Source organism: Schistocerca piceifrons, chromosome 2 (assembly GCF_021461385.2).
Source record: "Schistocerca piceifrons isolate TAMUIC-IGC-003096 chromosome 2, iqSchPice1.1, whole genome shotgun sequence".
NCBI classification, from domain to species: domain Eukaryota; kingdom Metazoa; phylum Arthropoda; class Insecta; order Orthoptera; family Acrididae; genus Schistocerca; species Schistocerca piceifrons.
Window position 1 is genome coordinate 40,734,284 of NC_060139.1, and position 18,158 is coordinate 40,752,441.

Below are 18,158 nucleotides of genomic sequence, written 5' to 3' on the forward strand. Positions count from 1 at the left end.
AGGCATCGTACAGTAACCACTCCCGGGTTTTCATGGCGGTACGTTTTGGGTCGTTGTCTTGCTGGAAATGAAAGACCCCAGTAAGGCTCAATAATTGTGCACTAGCGTGTAAATTACCTCGTAACACGTCGATGTATCTCAAATGATCCATTTTACCGTGGACTACAGCTAGATTTCCAACGCCGCTCGCCGCCATACAGCCCCACACCACGATACCGCCCCCACCGTGTTTGACTGTGGGAAGGATGTGTTTGATGTCGAGGTGCGTATTGGGCTTGCGCCAAATTTTCTTTTCTGCATCAAATCCGAACACATTGAACTTCGATTCGTCGCAAAATATCACAGTTTTCCAAAACTCCATCGGCTTGCTGATGTAGTCCTTACCAAAATGCAGGCGTTTCTGCCGGTTAATTTCCGATAGGTATGGCTTTTTCCTGGGAGAACGTCCATGCACGTCAGCCTCATTCAACACATTTAGTATGGTTTGAACACTAACGGTCTTGTCGGACGTTGTCTGAACAACCTCAGCAATAGTTGCTGCACTTGTAGCAGGTTTCTTCCGAGCAAGTGCGATCATACGGCGACGCTCTCGGATTGTAAGCACTTTTGGACGTCCAGGACGACACTTATTCACTGTTGTTCCAGCCTCTTTATAATTATGAATGATGGCTCTTACCGTGGTGTAGCTAACAGACACCTCTGCTTCGATTTGTCGATAGCTTCTCTCTTGTGAATGGAGCAATACCACTCTCTCACGCAACGCCACTGAATGTTCCTTCTTCCTCGGCCCCATGCTGACCACTATCGCGCAATACAGGAACATACTAGCGACTGGGCCGTCAACAACACACAGTGTCTATTGCGTCAGCAGATGGCGTTCCGGTTCCTGAAAACCCAGCAATATACCGAGAAACCACGCTGTGTGCCAATACTTTTTGTGTGCAGAGGAGATACACGTTTGCCCTTAACACTGCATTTCTTTGTTAATGGTAGGCACTGTGGGCAGAATTGTAATGTCTGGTATGTGAGGTAGCACGTACATGTGCTGTGTACCGGAAGGTGCGGCGTTTGTAACCAGCAACGATAAATACGCACGTGTGCCAACACTTTTTGGTGCGACTGCACGTGTGCGCTGCGGCAGCTGCTCGCTGCTTTGCTCGCTTTTGCGCTTCGCAGCATTCGCACCCTGTCCGCGTGCCGTATTTAAGAAAACCTTTAGATGTTCTGTCTGCTGCCGCATGCGTTCCTGGCGCTCAGAGCTTTCAGGTGGCGGGGGCCACGGTGTCTGATTCTCACACTCACTGCCACTCTCTAAAACGGGAGTGCTCAGCAAATCATCAGACTTCTGTCTCCTTCTACTCTTACTTTTGTTTTTCTTTGTACCTCCTTTCCTCGGTGCGAGGGGAACCTTTTCAGGTGGACGAGGTGGCGGTAACGAGGTGTCCATCTCTTCCGACATATCAACAGGTGTATTAACCGAGACCTCCAGGATCTCCTTATTAAACGAATCCGACTCTGCCACTGCCGAGGACAAAATGGAAGCGATTCCATCCGGTGTAGAGGTTCGTTAACAGTAGCATTGGCCACAACTGGCACGTCCTCAGCACGTACGGGGTACGCATGTCGGGGTTGTGACACCGTGCCCGCTGCTACTCCGCTCATTAACGGTACAAAGCGGTCGCCCGCAGCTGCAGCGTCATCGCGTGGGAGTTGCACAGGTCGTCTACGAGTACAATCAACCCGTAAATGCTCGGTTGAATGACAAATAGAGCATGTGGGTGGCTGTCCGATATAAGTCACTTGCGCAAGACAGCCCGCAGTCATAACATAGGAGGGAATATGTTTCTTTAAATCAATTCTTACACGTCGCACGCCACTATTTACCTTGTATAGGTACGCACTGGACCACTTCTCATTAACTACAGATAGTACCACTCAGTACTGAATTAAAGCACGTGCAATTAAGTCATTGCCACTGTAAGTAGACTGTTCAGGTTTTTATGTTGGTAACGTCACGTAGCGCTCTGTATGAAAATCACTGGCTGTGCTGTGTGCAGTCTGTGGCTGGTTGGCATTGTTGTAATATTCGCTATTGTAGTGTCGGGCAGTTGGATGTGAACAGTGCGTTGCGTTGCGCAGTTGGAGGTGAGCCGCCAGCAGTGGTGGATGTGGGGAGAGAGATGACAGAGTTTTGAGAGCAGATGATCTGGACGTGTGCCCATCAGAGACAGTAAATTTGTAAGACTGGATGTCATGAACTGATATTGTTGTGGCTAGACAAGACAGCCTAGACACAATGAGAGGAAGCCGAAAGGCACGCGCTAAGCCAAAGCAGGATGGCGTGAGGTCTGAAACAGGATACGTAATGAATGCTATAAAGAAAAGTACGTAGCTTCTGGAATACTTAACTTTAATCCATCCTTTTGGTACATCTGGAGATTGTGGCGATACAAGTGAGACTCTTTAGATACATGCAATGTTACTAATGGCGCTTTGCTAGGTCGTAGCCATTGACTTAGCTGAAGGCTATTCTATCTGCTCTGCAAATGAGCGAGGCTTTGTCAGTGTGCATCGCTACCTACGCCGTCCGTACAACTGGGGCGAGTGCTAGTCCGTATCTCGAGACCTGCCTTGTGGTGGCGCTCGGTCTGCGATCACACAGTGGCGACACGCGGGTCCGACATGTACTAGTGGACCGCGGCCGATTTAAAACTACCACCTAGCAAGTGTGGTGTCTGGCGGTGACACCACAGATATATATATTATGACTTTTGAACACTATTAAGGTAAATACAGTGTTTGTTCTCTATCAAAATCTTTCATTTGCTAACTATGCCTATTAGTAGTTAGTGCCTTCAGTAGTTAGAATCTTTTATTTATCTGGCAGTAGTGGCGCTCGCTGTATTGCAGTAGTTCGAGTAACGAAGTTTTTGTGAGGTAAGTGATTCATGAAAGGTATAGGTTATTATTAGTCAGGGCCATTCTTTCATAGGGATTATTGAAAGTCAGACTGCGTTGCGCTAAAAATATTGCGTGTCAGTTTAGTGTTGATCAGAATAAGTAAAGAGAGTAATGTCTGAGTACGTTCAGTTTTGCTCAGCTGTTGAAAATCAAATAACATAGAGGTTTATCAGCACAGTAATTCACTAAATTTCTCTAAGGGGACGTTTCACCACAATCAGGAGGCACATTAAACACGCGAACAGTTCGAACACCATAACCGTATGGCACAATTTGCGCGTCACTGCCCGTTCCATTTATATGTTTGAACTTTCGCACACCGCCAAATTTCTCTATATATTTATTACAAATGCCGCCATAAACAAATTTCAAAAACAGAGAGTATTGCATGAAATCCAACTGAAAAGTATCTACAAAATTTTCCCGTATTTTCAAGTCTTCGAATATAAATTCATGGATTTCAAACGCGGTTGGCCGCAAAGCATTCCTATCGAACACAAACTGTGCCGTGTTCGCCCTATTAACTGTCGACATGGTACTCACTTTTGATGTAACTTGAACACGTAACCTTCGGAAAACTCGCCCCCTGCGATGTAAACAAAGCCTTAACCGCCCCGCGCGATGTGTACGGAGGCGCTGTCCGAATGTGTTTCAATGTGCTCACCTTCCTCGTAAAGCGTCCACAGCTACTATCACCAGGCGGCAGGCTGACACAACGCGGCGTGTGAGCGAGTAGCTGTGTGGTGGTGGTGTAATGGTCAGCATAGTAACTTTCCAAGCAGTTGATCCGGGTCCGATTACCGACTACCGCAGCTGGCCGTTACTTTTGGGTATGAAGACGACTGTCGCGCCCTCTTCAATTAATGTTTCATTCCCCACTTGGCCCCTGCAGCCCAGCCTGTAGTGTGTCCTTATGTCTAGACTTGTCTCGGCTTTGCTCAACTAGCGCGTTATCAGATCCGCCTGTATCACAAGGCCAACGATGCGAAACAACTGAGAGAGTTAATGGTGGAGCGAGGCAACGCACACACAACACGTTCCTTCATTTCACTGTAGCTGTACGGCGCGGCTTAGCATACCGAAAGGCAAAATGTGGTGCCAATTCCGTTGAACGAATCGCGCTGCAGCTCCGAAACCGAGGAAGGAAGAAAAATGGGAATTAAAAACTGTCGACATACCGTGTGTTCCCAAGCGGCCCCGCACCCAAGTACTGATATCGCCCAACGTTGCGTAGTTGCAGTGGTCGGGCGAGACCTATGTGTTCAGCATGGTTGGTTCAAATGGCTCTGAGCACTATGGGACTTAACTTCTGATGTCATCAGTCCCCTAGAACGTAGAACTACTTAAACCTAACTACCCTAAGGACATCACACACATCCATGCCCAAGGCAGCATTCGAAACGGCGACCGTAGCGGTCGCGCGGTTCCATACTGCAGCGCCTAGAACCTCTCGGCCACTCCGGCCGGCTTCAGCATGGTATGGCCGTTGACGAGTCAAATGTTGCAGTGTGTCCCGACAAGTCGGTTTCGGGTCCCCTGTTAGCTTCCACACAAACTGATTATTTTTCTGTCACCATAATTTCCAGCCGAAATCGCGTTGTCTTTTGGGAATAGTAAAATCATAGTGGCCCGTGAGGGATCGAACCCACGACCTTCGCATTATTAGCCTGAGTCTCTTACCTATTCTTTTCCCCTCGATCTCATTTCGTTCATGACTGTTCGTTCTATTTGTTCGGGGCGGACGTCCCACGACGCTTGTGCAAGTTCATCGTCGTTCCATTAAATCAGTTTTTTTTTTCCCCTTGCAGGCTAGCTAACTGAGCTAACAGGCCTCGATACACGCAGTCGACCAGCGCAACACTGGAATCACGTTGCGTATTGTCATGCAACATTTCGATGGTAGCAGTCGGATTGTGGACCAGCGTCTCCTCTCACTTTATTTCGTTGCTGACAGTAATTTCATTATGTGCCTGTTTCTCTCGACTATTTTCGACTGACTGTTGTGTGAGCCAGTGGATACACTGAGTGGGAGGGCGTGAAACGTTATTTCGGAGAGCCAGAACCTTTCATGATTTGTGCGGAAAAAATTCCTTTCCGTTACCAGGAATCGAACGCAGGCCTCCTGAGTGAAAGCCAGGCATCCTAGCCACTTGCTCCTATTTATTCTTCTTGAATTTTGTTTTGTTCCTCGAAATCTCATGCAAATAGTAATGTAATAAAAGGAAACTTTTCTTCAAAATGAATCAAAGCAAATAGATGTGCCCTCTTCGTAGAACTAAAGTAAAATTTTATTCAGTAAAGAATTAAAACGTCTCTTAATATGTTCTTAAGTTTGAGCTTAAAATCAGTGTGTACTGACATTCTTTTAAACTCCATCTTGTCTCATTAACCTGTTTTTTCCCCCTTTCTAGATACGCGTGGCAGGTGGCATTTGTATCGTCAGAGGCTAACTTATCCCTTGTTTTTAAGAGACAATATTCAACATTTTGCCGAAGGTTTTTCTCGAGTTTTCTCTTTGGTATAACCTCCAATGTGCACTGTACATATATGCCAAAAATTCGTCCCGTCTGGTAATCGTATCCACGTCATTGTATTATTCTTTTCCGTAGGATAGAAGTCCTTATCTGGATTCGTGAGTATGGTGGTCGTTTGATTTGCTGTCGGGCTCCTCGACAAGAGTGATAGTTTTTCTCTCACCCATCTCCAGTTGTATACGTGTCCGCAGCAGGTGAATCGATGAAGCAAAGAGTCGACTAAACCACACTTAACACATTATTCAGATGGATGTAATCCTATTCTGTGTAATTTTTCGTAAGTGGCGAAGGTATTGTTTATCATTTGGTACAAAGTTGATGCGACATCTCATGTATAAATTTCAGACTGATATTCTTCCTAAGTGTCTTCCAGATGTTTTTTTTTTTTTTTTTTTGTCTCTACTGTGTTACGTTTATGCACCATACTCTGTTTCGACGTTACTTCGTTCTTTGTTAAGATAAGTTTTCTTTAGATTCTCTTACCTATGTAACGTGTATCAACGAAATATTCTCGAACATGTCTCAGCTGGAAGTTTATCTTGTTTATGTCTACTGGCGGCTTCATGTTTCCGGGGCGAACCACCTGGAACAGTCTCGCACTTATGTTTGAATCTTTAATGTATAGCAGTCTCGAGGTTCGTTTCAGGAAAAGGGCATTAGCTTTCCATTGTATGTCAATCAACTCTAATCCACCGTTGGGTCATGATTTTGCTAGCGCAGCACAGTCCAGTTTAAAAATATTACTCTTCCACATGAACTGGGTGGATAATAGCTACATTTTTATGGCATGTAATTTAGGTATGGGGAATACTTGTGCCAGGTAAAACGCTTTGGAAAAAGTGCATATATTGACAATCTTGATCCTTCCAATCAAAGTCGCGGCTCGCCAGTTGGTTTCAACAATGAAGCCTTGCTTGCTATTCGTGACTGATTTCCAGTTTTATGGAGCCGTTTTTACTGGGCATTTCTCGACGACGATAACTGGTCGTTTAGGATCGTCCACTTTCTGGGCCCACGCTGTGGGTACATCTTGAAGTCCTCTCAGGTTGGCCATGTTGCATTTTCCTTCATTACTTTTGGCTCCATACACTTTACTGTAGCTGTCGATTTCCGTTTTGACCAACTTTATGTCATTTTCACAACGAATAACTGCTGTAACATCATCGGCATATGCACGGACCGCAGAAGTTGCTCCTGATATAGATGCATCTTGTTATGTGGACTGCAGCTTTCTAAGGATGGGTACCTGCGAAAAGGCAAAGAGCAACATCGAAAAAGAACTTTCCTGTCGTACCTCTCTCTTGAGTTTGATTGGTGTCGTCGACTGGCCGTTAATACTCAACCTTGTGGTAATGTCTGTGATGATATTGTGGATCACGGTAATTTCTCTGTTATCTAGTACAATCCTTCCATGATTTGCAGTTTGTAACGGTGACTCACACGATCAAAAGCCTTAGAAAAGTAGGGAACAGTTGATATTGGTTGCTACAGAGATCGAAATTACGTCCCTAATTTCTGCAGCTGTGGGCATTAAGGTTCTACCTGGGATGCATGACTTATGATTTTTGATGACGTGCTCGGTTATTGAGATCATTCTACTTTTTATCGCCCTGGTAATAGTCTTATAGTCAAAATCTAATAGCATAACAGGCCGGAAGTTATCAATTCGTTTGTGGTCTCTTGTTTTTTTAAATTTATTTTCTATTTTTATTTTTTTAGTACGAGCACTGTTCTACCTTCTTTCAACTCCCCTGGTATTTTATGTCTCTGAAGGCTTCATTAATAATTTCCAATATTTTGTCAAAATTTGTGGTATAATTCCTTGGAGAGACCGTCTGGCCCGAGGGTCTTGCTCGCAGGAAAGTTGACAATTAATTCTAAGACATCTGAGATGGCGAAATCGGCAAGAAGTTCATCGTTGTCTTCTGCAGTCATGTTACTGTTCAGAGTCTGAATTGAATCAGGCGCCAGATTTTTATCAAGTTGATCTTCCGAGTATAAATCACTATGGTGTCGATGAAAACCTTGCACAATGTCCTTTTGGACAACGAGATAGTTAGCATCTGGGATTGTTAGTTCATCAATGAAGGTCCGTACACGATTGGAACGGTGCTTGATCAGATGGTACAATGACGTCAGTTCTCTGTCACTGACGGACTTTGCCGTCGATTTAATTTTTAGGCCACCAAGTCGTCTTCGCTTAGTGCTCATCAGTTTCGCTTTTACTCTCTTGATCTGTGCTGTGTAAGGGTCGGATTCATTAAATTTATCCTATAATTTTCTTAAAACGGCGTAGTAAAGTTCTATTGTTCTTTCGTCATCCTCCCCTTTCTGGTAGCAGCAAGAGACTACACATTGTCGCAGTTTTCTTTTAGCTGTGTTGCTCCACCATTCTAGTTTTAGTTCTATGTTGATTTATGGAGCTTAGACAAAAATTCTGTGTTGCACGGATAACGTCTTTGACTTCTGAATCTTGAAGATGGGAAATGTCGAACATCCAACGCTCTTTGAACCTCTTTGTTGGTTGCTTGTCGAGATTTATTGTTACGGCATTGGCACAATGGTCAGAAAAATGTTTAAATGTGCGTGAATTCCTAAGGGACTACTTTCCACTCTTCCTGTCCTCGATTCCCCCCCCCCCCCTCCCCTGCGCCCCCCACTCCTCAGTGTCACTCCCCCGAACGCTTGCCCAGGTGGGCAGTTACTAAGGCTGACTGGAACACTTTCACCTCCACCGATACCATTTGCAACGCAGCAAGTTATTATGAAATAACACGTTGTTGTGGTCTTCAGTCCTGAGACTGGTTTGATGCAGCTCTTCATGTTACTCTATCCTGTGCAAGCTTCTTCATCTCCCAGTACTTACTGCAACCTACGTCCTTCTGAATCTGCTTAGTGTATTCATCTCTTGGTCTCCCTCTATGATTTTTACCCTCCACACTGCCCTCCAATGCTAAATTTGTGATCCCTTGATGCCTCAGAACATGTGCTACCAACTGGTCCCTTCTTCTTGTCAAGTTGTGCCTTAAACTCCCCAATTCTATTCAATACCTCCTCATTAGTTATGTGATCTACCCATCTAATCTTGAGCATTCTTCTGTAGCACCACATTTCGAAAGCTTCTATTTTCTTCTTTCCTAAACTATTTATCGTCCACGTTTCACTTCCATACATGGCTACACTCCATACAAATACTTTCAGAAACGATTTCCTAACACTTAAATCAATAATCGATGTTAACAAATTTCTCTTCTTCAGAAACGCTTTCCTTCCCATTGCCAGTCTACATTTTATATCCTCTCTACTTCGACCATCATCAGTTACTTTGCTCCCCAAATGGCAAAACTCCTTTACTACTTTAAGTGTCTCATTTCATAATCTAATACCCTCAGCATGACGCGACTTAATTCGACTACATCCCGATATCCTTGATTTGCTTTTGTTGATGTTCATGTTATAACCTCCTTTCAAGACACTATCCATTCCATTCAACTGCTCTTCCAAGTCCTTTGCTGTCTCTGCCAGAATGTCATCGGCGAACCTCAAAGTTTTTATTTCTTCTCGATGGATTTTAATACCTACTCCGAACCTTTCTTTTGTTTCTTTTACTACTTGCTCAATATACAGGTTGAATAGCATCGTGGAGAGGCTACAACCCTGTCTCACTCCCTTCCCAACCACTGCATCCTTTCATGTCCCTCGACTCTTATAACTGCCATCTGGTTTCTGTACAAATTGTAAATAGCCTTTCGCTCCCTGTATTTTACCCCTGCCACCTTCAGAATTTGAAAGAGAGTATTCCAGTCAACATTGTCAAAAGCTTTCTCTAAGTCTACAAATGCTAGAAACGTAGGTTTGCCTTTCCTTAATCTAGCTTCTAAGATAAGTCGTAGGGTCAGTATTGCCTCACGTGTTCCAACATTTCTACGGAATCCAAGCTGAGCTTCCCTGAGGTCGGCTTCTACCCGTTTTTCCATTCGTCTGTAAAGAATTCGCGTTAGTATTTTGCAGCTGTGACTTATTAAACTTCCCTACCCCCCCCCCCCCTCCCCTCCTCCATTTTAAACCAACCAACTTGTCTGTTGCTGCTTGTGTCTCGGCCGGCTGCTGCAGCCTGACAACTTTGTACCACGTCACTCGAACAGGTGCAGGGAAGATAGGTGTGGCTATGTGTTTCCAAACCAGTTTCCAATCGGTGCGTTGCGTGCGGTACTCCTACCTGTTTCTGGTCGGTGATCGCCTCAGAACACATTTCGCTGACACAAACGCAGTTGTCGCCACTATGCGCAAGATACAGGGTGTTTCAAAAATGACCGGTATATTTGAAACGGCAATAAAAACTAAACGAGCAGCGATAGAAATACACCGTTTGTTGCAATATGCTTGGGACAACAGTACATTTTCAGGCAGACAAACTTTCGAAATTACAGTAGTTACAATTTTCAACAACAGATGGCGCTGCGGTCTGGGAAACTCTATAGTACGATATTTTCCACATAGCCACCATGCGTAGCAATAATATGGCGTAGTCTCTGAATGAAATTACCCGAAACCTTTGACAACGTGTCTGGCGGAATGGCTTCACATGCAGATGAGATGTACTGCTTCAGCTGTTCAATTGTTTCTGGATTCTGGCGGTACACCTGGTCTTTCAAGTGTCCCCACAGAAAGAAGTCACAGGGGTTCATGTCTGGCGAATAGGAAGGCCAATCCACGCCGCCTCCTGTATGTTTCGGATAGCCCAAAGCAATCACACGATCATCGAAATATTCATTCAGGAAATTAAAGACGTCGGCCGTGCGATGTGGCCGGGCACCATCTTGCATAAACCACGAGGTGTTCGCAGTGTCGTCTAAGGCAGTTTGTACCGCCACAAATTCATGAAGAATGTCCAGATAGCGTGATGCAGTAATCGTTTCGGATCTCAAAAATGGGCCAATGATTCCTTTGGAAGAAATGGCGGCCCAGACCAGTACTTTTTGAGGATGCAGGGACGATGGGACTGCAACATGGGGCTTTTCGGTTCCCCATATGCGCCAGTTCTGTTTATTGACGAAGCCGTCCAGGTAAAAATAAGCTTCGTCAGTAAACCAAATGCTGCCCACATGCATATCGCCGTCATCAATCCTGTGCACTATATCGTTAGCGAATGTCTCTCGTGCAGCAATGGTAGCGGCGCTGAGGGGTTGCCGCGTTTGAATTTTGTATGGATAGAGGTGTAAACTCTGGCGCATGAGACGATACGTGGACGTTGGCGTCATTTGGACCGCAGCTGCAACACGGCGAACGGAAACCCGAGGCCGCTGTTGGATCACCTGCTGCACTAGCTGCGCGTTGCCCTCTGTGGTTGCCGTACGCGATCGCCCTACCTTTCCAGCACGTTCATCCGTCACGTTCCCAGTCCGTTGAAATTTTTCAAACAGATCCTTTATTGTATCGCTTTTCGGTCCTTTGGTTACATTAAACCTCCATTGTAAACTTCGTCTTGTTGCAACAACACTGTGTTCTAGGCGGTGGAATTCCAACACCAGAAAAATCCTCTCTTCTAAGGAATAAACCATGTTGTCTACAGGACACTTGCACGTTGTGAACAGCACACGCTTACAGCAGAAAGACGACGTACAGAATGGCGTACCCACAGACTGCGTTGTCTTCTATATCTTTCACATCACTTGCAGCGCCATCTGTTGAAAATTGTAACTACTGTAATTTCGAAAGTTTGTCCGCCTGAAAATGTACTGTTGTCCCAAGCATATTGCAACAAACGGTGTATTTCTATCGCTGCTCGTTTAGTTTTTATTGCCGTTTCAAATATACCGGTCATTTTTGAAACACCCTGTAGCTGTTGTGTAGGTAAAGATGACGCACGTAGTTCAGCGTCGAAGGAAGATGATTGACGGCGGCCGGAGCAACCACTAAGTGTGGGCGATATTTATTGAACAAAATAACCGTTGCACTGCTGATTCTCTTCTCTAACACCGCTGTAGCCCATTTCAAGAGAAGCGCCGCGCATTTGGCGGAGAAGTCCACAAAACCCAGCAACCTATCTGTCGGCCATAGGGTGCAGGTGGCCGCAGAAAATTTGAAGATTTAACCTTTCCAGAGCAGCCAGCAAACGGCCTGGTTAATAGCACGGTCAAACTGCTTCAATACTGGGAGAACTTCAGTCAGCTATGACGCTTTCGCTCTAAATAGTAGTGAAGGTAACATTCACCTTGTATATCGTAGCAGCGGGTAGAGCGCTAAGGCGTAAATCGTCATAGACAAGGGGCAACCTTGTCTTACCGATCGACTAATCTGTATCGATGGACATAGAAAGACGTTAATTGTAACACTCGACGTGGCATGCCGCAAAAAGTTTTGGATCATATGCGTAAATTTATGGCCATCGAATACGTTTGTGTCACGCACAGTACACATTTTATGTTCACTTACAACTCGCTACGTAACTTTCCCCATTCTGTGCTCGACGCACCTTCCGATAATCAGCGTTCAACAACCTTATTGGTCGCACAGTATTGATGTTCGGCGTCGCATTCGTTTTGGGAATGGACTTAATACATCCGACTGCAAATTCCGGTGGTATGAGAGTGCCACTACGAATTTCATTGGCGATGAAAATTAATGCGTCACTTAAAATGTGAAAAAACTGCAAATAAAACTCAGCGGGGATGCTGTCCATTCCGGGACATTCCCCCCTAGGACTCTGCTTCGCAGCTGCATCCAAGACGTCGTACGTAAAACCTTCGTTGATCATAGCTCGGTCTGTGCGACTTAAAACACGAGGAATCCTCTGTAAAAGACTGCGCAGCGCGTCGGGATTGACATCCACATTTTGAGAAATAGCATCAAAAATCGCGCGAATTTCCATCTCAATTGTCACCCTGTCGGACGTCTTCGTACCATCCCGTGTGATCCACGCGTCGATGCACAATCGCTCGCACATTTTCCGATCTCTGATGAGACGATAAGTAGAGAGCGGCTCCCCGTCCACAGCAACCACAAGCTGGCTCCGTGCAACCGGCCCTCTACTCTTCCACCACGGGTCATTTAAAAGTTTGGCCTCTCATTTCTTAAAAATCGGAATAAAACGTGGCTGGGTCGTGACTTTCCCGGCGAGGTCCTTTAAACATGTCTGATAAAACAGCGACATCGGCAGAGGCCATTGCGCTGCTGAGCGACTAAAGTTGATTTTAAAAGTTCTGATTGCAGGCTTGGCAGTGCCAACCCACCACTATAGGGCGCTTCTGTCATAGTCCTTGATCTGCAACAGCTTGTGCCACATGTGAGTAAAAGATCGCTTAAAACGATGATTGTCGAGCAGACTGCAGTTGAACTTCTAAATATTCTTGCGGCCAGAATGCCGAGCATATGGAAGAAGATATTGGCAATAATAACCACAGTATTGGAAAAAATGACTGGTTTGACCACGAACATAGTAACTGGGGCTGCTAATGACGATGACACATAAATTCTATCGAGACTTCTGTGTCCCGTGGCATAAAATATGTAAACCGACTTTCAACCGGGTGGAGCACACGCCACGCATTGCGAAATCGAAAACTAGTAATGAACGTACGATGTTCCGAACACCTGTTGGGGCGCGGCACTTGGCCGCTATCATCAAAGACCGCATTAAAATCACCATCAATAATCAAATCACCACAGTTCTCATGCAAAATCTGTCAAAGCTCATGACCATAAAAGTCTTATCGCCGGGTTGTTGTTGCCGGAAGGAGCATAAACATTCACAAAAGCAACACCTTCAATAGTGTATGCTATTGCACGACCGTCAGGTAGACACTCAGTGTTTATGACGGTCTGACACCACATCATCAACACTAATGAAATCAGTAAGATCGTGAAGGAACATCAAAGCCTCACGGGTCCCTTCTTGCAGAAAGGCAATATGGCAATGAGTTTCACATAAAAAGGTCTTTAAAGCTAACACCTCATGCTGGCTACGCATTCTATTGAAGTTGGTGGTTAACATGTTCCACCAACGGGTGTCAGACACCATACACTGTCAAAATGCACAATAAATAAATTTGCAGAATGTTGGATGAATTTGCGCTGCCAAAACTACTCAGTTTGTTGGCATTAATGGTTAAAATATTCCTCCGATGGGTGTCAGATACACAGTTCAGATACCAAAAGAAAACATATTCACCCTTTTTCTCACTGCTGCTACACCATAATCCGCCATCTTTATACATACGACGCTTCTTCTTTAAACTTTTGGTCTGGTTATTTATTCGATACCCAGAGCGATATGATCATACACTGGGTGTCGTTGCTAAATTAGTGATAAACAGACAACTGTACAATTTAAATGTTACAGGTTATTAAACTGAATTAAAACGGTACTGGGAGATGAAGAAGCTTGTACAGGATAGAGTAGCATGGAGAGCTGCATCAAACCAGTCTCAGGACTGAAGACCACAACAACAACAATGTGAATGTTTGCCATATTTATTTAACTATTTGCAACTTATTTTACGTATGATCTTGATTGGGCTACGGTTAATGCGACTGCACTGAGTCTATAACCTGGTTTTAATTCTCCTGAAGAATAAACTTAAACTAAACACAACGCTGTTTACCAAGTCGTTTATGTTGAATAAAGCGTTTAATGATATACGTTTCCAAGTAACTGTGTATCCGATTGTTTTTGAGGACCCACACGGAACATTAAGCTATGTTTTTTAACATTTTAATACATATAACGTACAGCTCCTACAGCATTTGGTATATCTCTGCTACATACTTAAAGGCAGTTATTATGGTAAAAAGTATTGAGTTAGTGGTCATCTAACGTGATACAATCATTTAAAATGGTTAAATTACAATTAAAAGATCTTGAAACAGTAGTTGTCTAATAAAATCATTTAAAAGATTAAGAATGTACAATGAAACATTTTGAATAAAATTGATACAATCATTTAAAATATTTCAAAATGCAATAAATCATTGAGATTAAAATTCTTCTGATCTGATACTCTATCCTAGGGTCTAAGATACAATAAGATGCATTTTGGAAAAAAGGCATATTATATGATATTTTCATTTGAAAGATGAAAACATTAAAACATTTCTATTTTAGGTTAAATAAATGATTAAAACATTCTTAAAAAACGTTGCAATCATTTGTAAACATACGGATCCGTTAAGAGGTTGTACTGGAATTTTCCAAGCAGTTACATATAAACTGCGTGTGATCAGCTTCTATGTGTGTGCGTTTTGTGTTGCCATTTCTCGTGTTTCTTGTGTGGAGCTCTCGTTTGACTTTCATCTTGCGCATCTGTGCTGCTGCCCTCATCTGTAGCGTATTGGTGTTGTGGGCTTGATAGTGCAGATCTCCGTTACCGTTTCCTGTTATACTCATCTCAGAGGGCTCTTGAAACTCTGTCAGCTGTTTCGTTTAGTTCTTGGCACCTCACTGGATCTCGTAATTATTCTTTTAGGTCATCTTACGATAGCTGAAATTGTCGTGTCTCGTGCGTATTGCATATTAGAACGACATGTTCTGGCGAACCAATGTGTCACATGTGCAGTTTTCTCCTCCGCCTGGTTTAATACAGTTGAAGTATGTGGGGTATGGTCCGTGGCCTGTAAGGAAGTGAATCATCCTGGGTCTGCGTGTTTCAGTCTCAAATGTTCTTTTCATCTGGAAAGAACGAGTAGACACACCTTCCTTTTGTGCTGGTATCACACTGATGTTGCCACGCATTCATCCTCCACCTTTTTAGATCCGTTTTTGTGCGACTTTTTCGTGGCGACCAAGTCTCAGTCAGTACGATGCTGCTCTTTATTTAATTGTCAGGTCAACTGGATAGGTACCGAGTACCACACATAGGACTTCGGCAGATGTGGTGCTAAATACCCCTGACAGCTGTAGGACTACATTCTTTTGTCCTCTTCTGACAGCTGTTGCATACATAGATAGACTTAATCGGTGTGCCCATGTGCTTGCACCGGAGCATATTATCGACTTGTATACCGTTCTACGGATCGTGCGGATCGGACCGTGGAATGTCAGATCCCTTAATCGGGCAGGTAGTTTAGAAAATTTAAAAAGGGGAATGGATAGGTTAAAATTAGATATAGTGGGAATTAGTGAAGTTCTGTGGCAGGAGGAACAAGACTTTTGGTCAGGCGAATACAGGGTTATAAATTCAAAGTCAAATAGGGGTAATGCAGGAGTAGGTTTTGTAGTGACGTAACAAGACTGTTACGCCACTTGAGGAGCCGATTGAAAGGCACGCGTACACACACGCCGACTGGCGTCAATTCTGGAACAGGATAACTATTGAATGGTAGCAAGAAAAGTACGTAGCTGCTTTATACTTAACTTTTATTATGTGATGAATACAGCGTTCTTCTTGAGACATTTATACTATAACTCTCAAAGTAGGTAAGGCTAATGGCGCCTTGCTAGGTCGTAGCCATGGACTTAGCAGAAGGCTATTCTAACTGTCTCTCGGCAATTGAGAGGAAGGCTTGGTCCGTATTGTCTCTAGCAATGTCGTCGTACAACTGGGGCGAGTGCTTGTTCGTATATCGAGACCTGCCTTGTGATGGCGCTAGGTCTGCGATCACACAGTGGCGACACGCGGGTCCGACATGTACTAAATGGACCTCGGCCGTTTTAATCTACCACCTAGCAAGTGTGGTGTCTGGCGGTGACACCACATTCCTCCCCTGCAAATCGGCGAACGGTCGTGAGATAAGGCTTCCGCCCGCCGTGGGGAGGACCCCATGTTGACGTATGCGATGAGGTGGGGAGCCTAACAACAGGCGAGGCTGTGCCACCCACACCCGGCCATTCGGTCCGAGGGGAGCTAGGAAACGCCTGAAAACCTAGTCCAGGGTGCACGTCAACATGCGGGGTATGCGCCCGTAAAGAGACAGGAGGGGCCGAAGGGTCGACCTCCATTGCGTCGGGGTAGCCGACGCGCGATGACGTCATGTGGTCCGGAGCGGGCAAGAGTTCCATGGCGGAGGACAGCTGGTCACGGGAAGCGATCGGCGGCGCGTGACCCAGGGAGGCGCTTGGCGGCTGCAGCGAAGCGTCGAATGCGGGCGGCGCCGGCGGGAGAACAGGCGGCGGCGGCGGCGGCGGCTGCTGCGGCGGCGCGTCGCCATGGGGCAAAATGGAAGGCCTCGTCGGTAACACCTGGGGATGAGGCGAGCCAGTAGATGGGTCCCCAGGGCGCTGACCGGACGGCACCGTCGCTGAAAGCAGACGGGGAGCGGCAGAATCCGTGCGACGACAGAGGCGCAGCTGATTGAGATGCCGACGCACCTCACCAGAGGCCCCCAAAACCAAATACATCGCGCGGCCGAGGCAGCGAAGAATGCGCCCTGCGAGCCAACGCCGTGAACCTTGATAGTTGCGATAAAATACAACGTCGCCTGGAGCAAAAGCAGGAGTCTGCCGCTGCACAGGAACCTGATGCGGCGGATGCAGCAAAGACATCAAGGTGCGATGAGGACGACCGTGGAGCAACTCCGCCGGCGAGCGACCATCTCGGGGCTGAGAGCGATACGAAGACAAAAAGATCAACAATGCGTCCTCCCGAGAATGCTACTCTTTCAATTTCAACATCTGTGACTTGAAAGTCCGGACCAATCGTTCAGCGGCACCGTTTGACTGAGGCGAAAACGGCGCGGATGTCAGATGTTGAATACCATTGGCCTGGCAGAATGACTGAAATTCTGCGGACATGAATTGTGGGCCATTGTCTGAAACAATAGTCTGCGGAAGACCTTCAATGCAAAAGATAGCAGACAACGCTTGGATGGTGGCGGAGGACGTCGTGGAAGACATCCGGACAACAAAAGGAAAATTACTGAAGGCGTCGACCAGAACCAACCATCGAGCATTCCAGAAGGGACCAGCAAAATCAATGTGCAAGCGTTGCCAAGGGGAAGTGGCTTTTGGCCATGCAAAGACTTTCCGCGGCGGTGCGGATTGTTGTTCGGCACACGAAGGGCAAGAAGAACACATATTCGTAATCGCAGCATCTATTCCGAACCAAGTACAGTGCTGACGAGCAAGTTGTTTCGTTCGCACTATACCCCAGTGTCCGTGGTGAAGAAGCCGTAAGACAGAGGACTGTAACGAACGTGGGACCACGACTCGGGACTTATCATTATCAGAACGCAACAACAAAACACCACGTCGAACAAAAAGTCTCTCCTGGTGAGCAACAAATCGGCGAACCAACGGATCCTCGATCCGAGACTTTGACAAAGGCCATTGCGTAGCAACAAAACGTAAAACAGTAGCAAGGACAGGGTCAGCAGCTGTGGCTGTAGCTACACGACGAAAATCAATCGGAAACGATTCGACCACTTCATCGGTTTCCGAATCAATGAACATGCAAGCAAGTTCGGAAGAATCGAATGCTTTATCCTCAGCAACAGGCAAACGGGACAACGCATCGGCGTTTCTGTGCTTAGCAGTGGACTGATACAAGATATCGTAGCGGTACTGCGAGAGGAAAATAGACCAGCGAATGAATTTCTGCGCTGTACGTGGAGGTACAGGCTTGGTCGGATGAAAAAGCGATGTCAAAGGTTTGTGGTCTGTGATGATGGTAAAGTGACGACCATACAAGAAATCATGGAACTTAGTAACACCGGTGCGCCCAGTTGTTT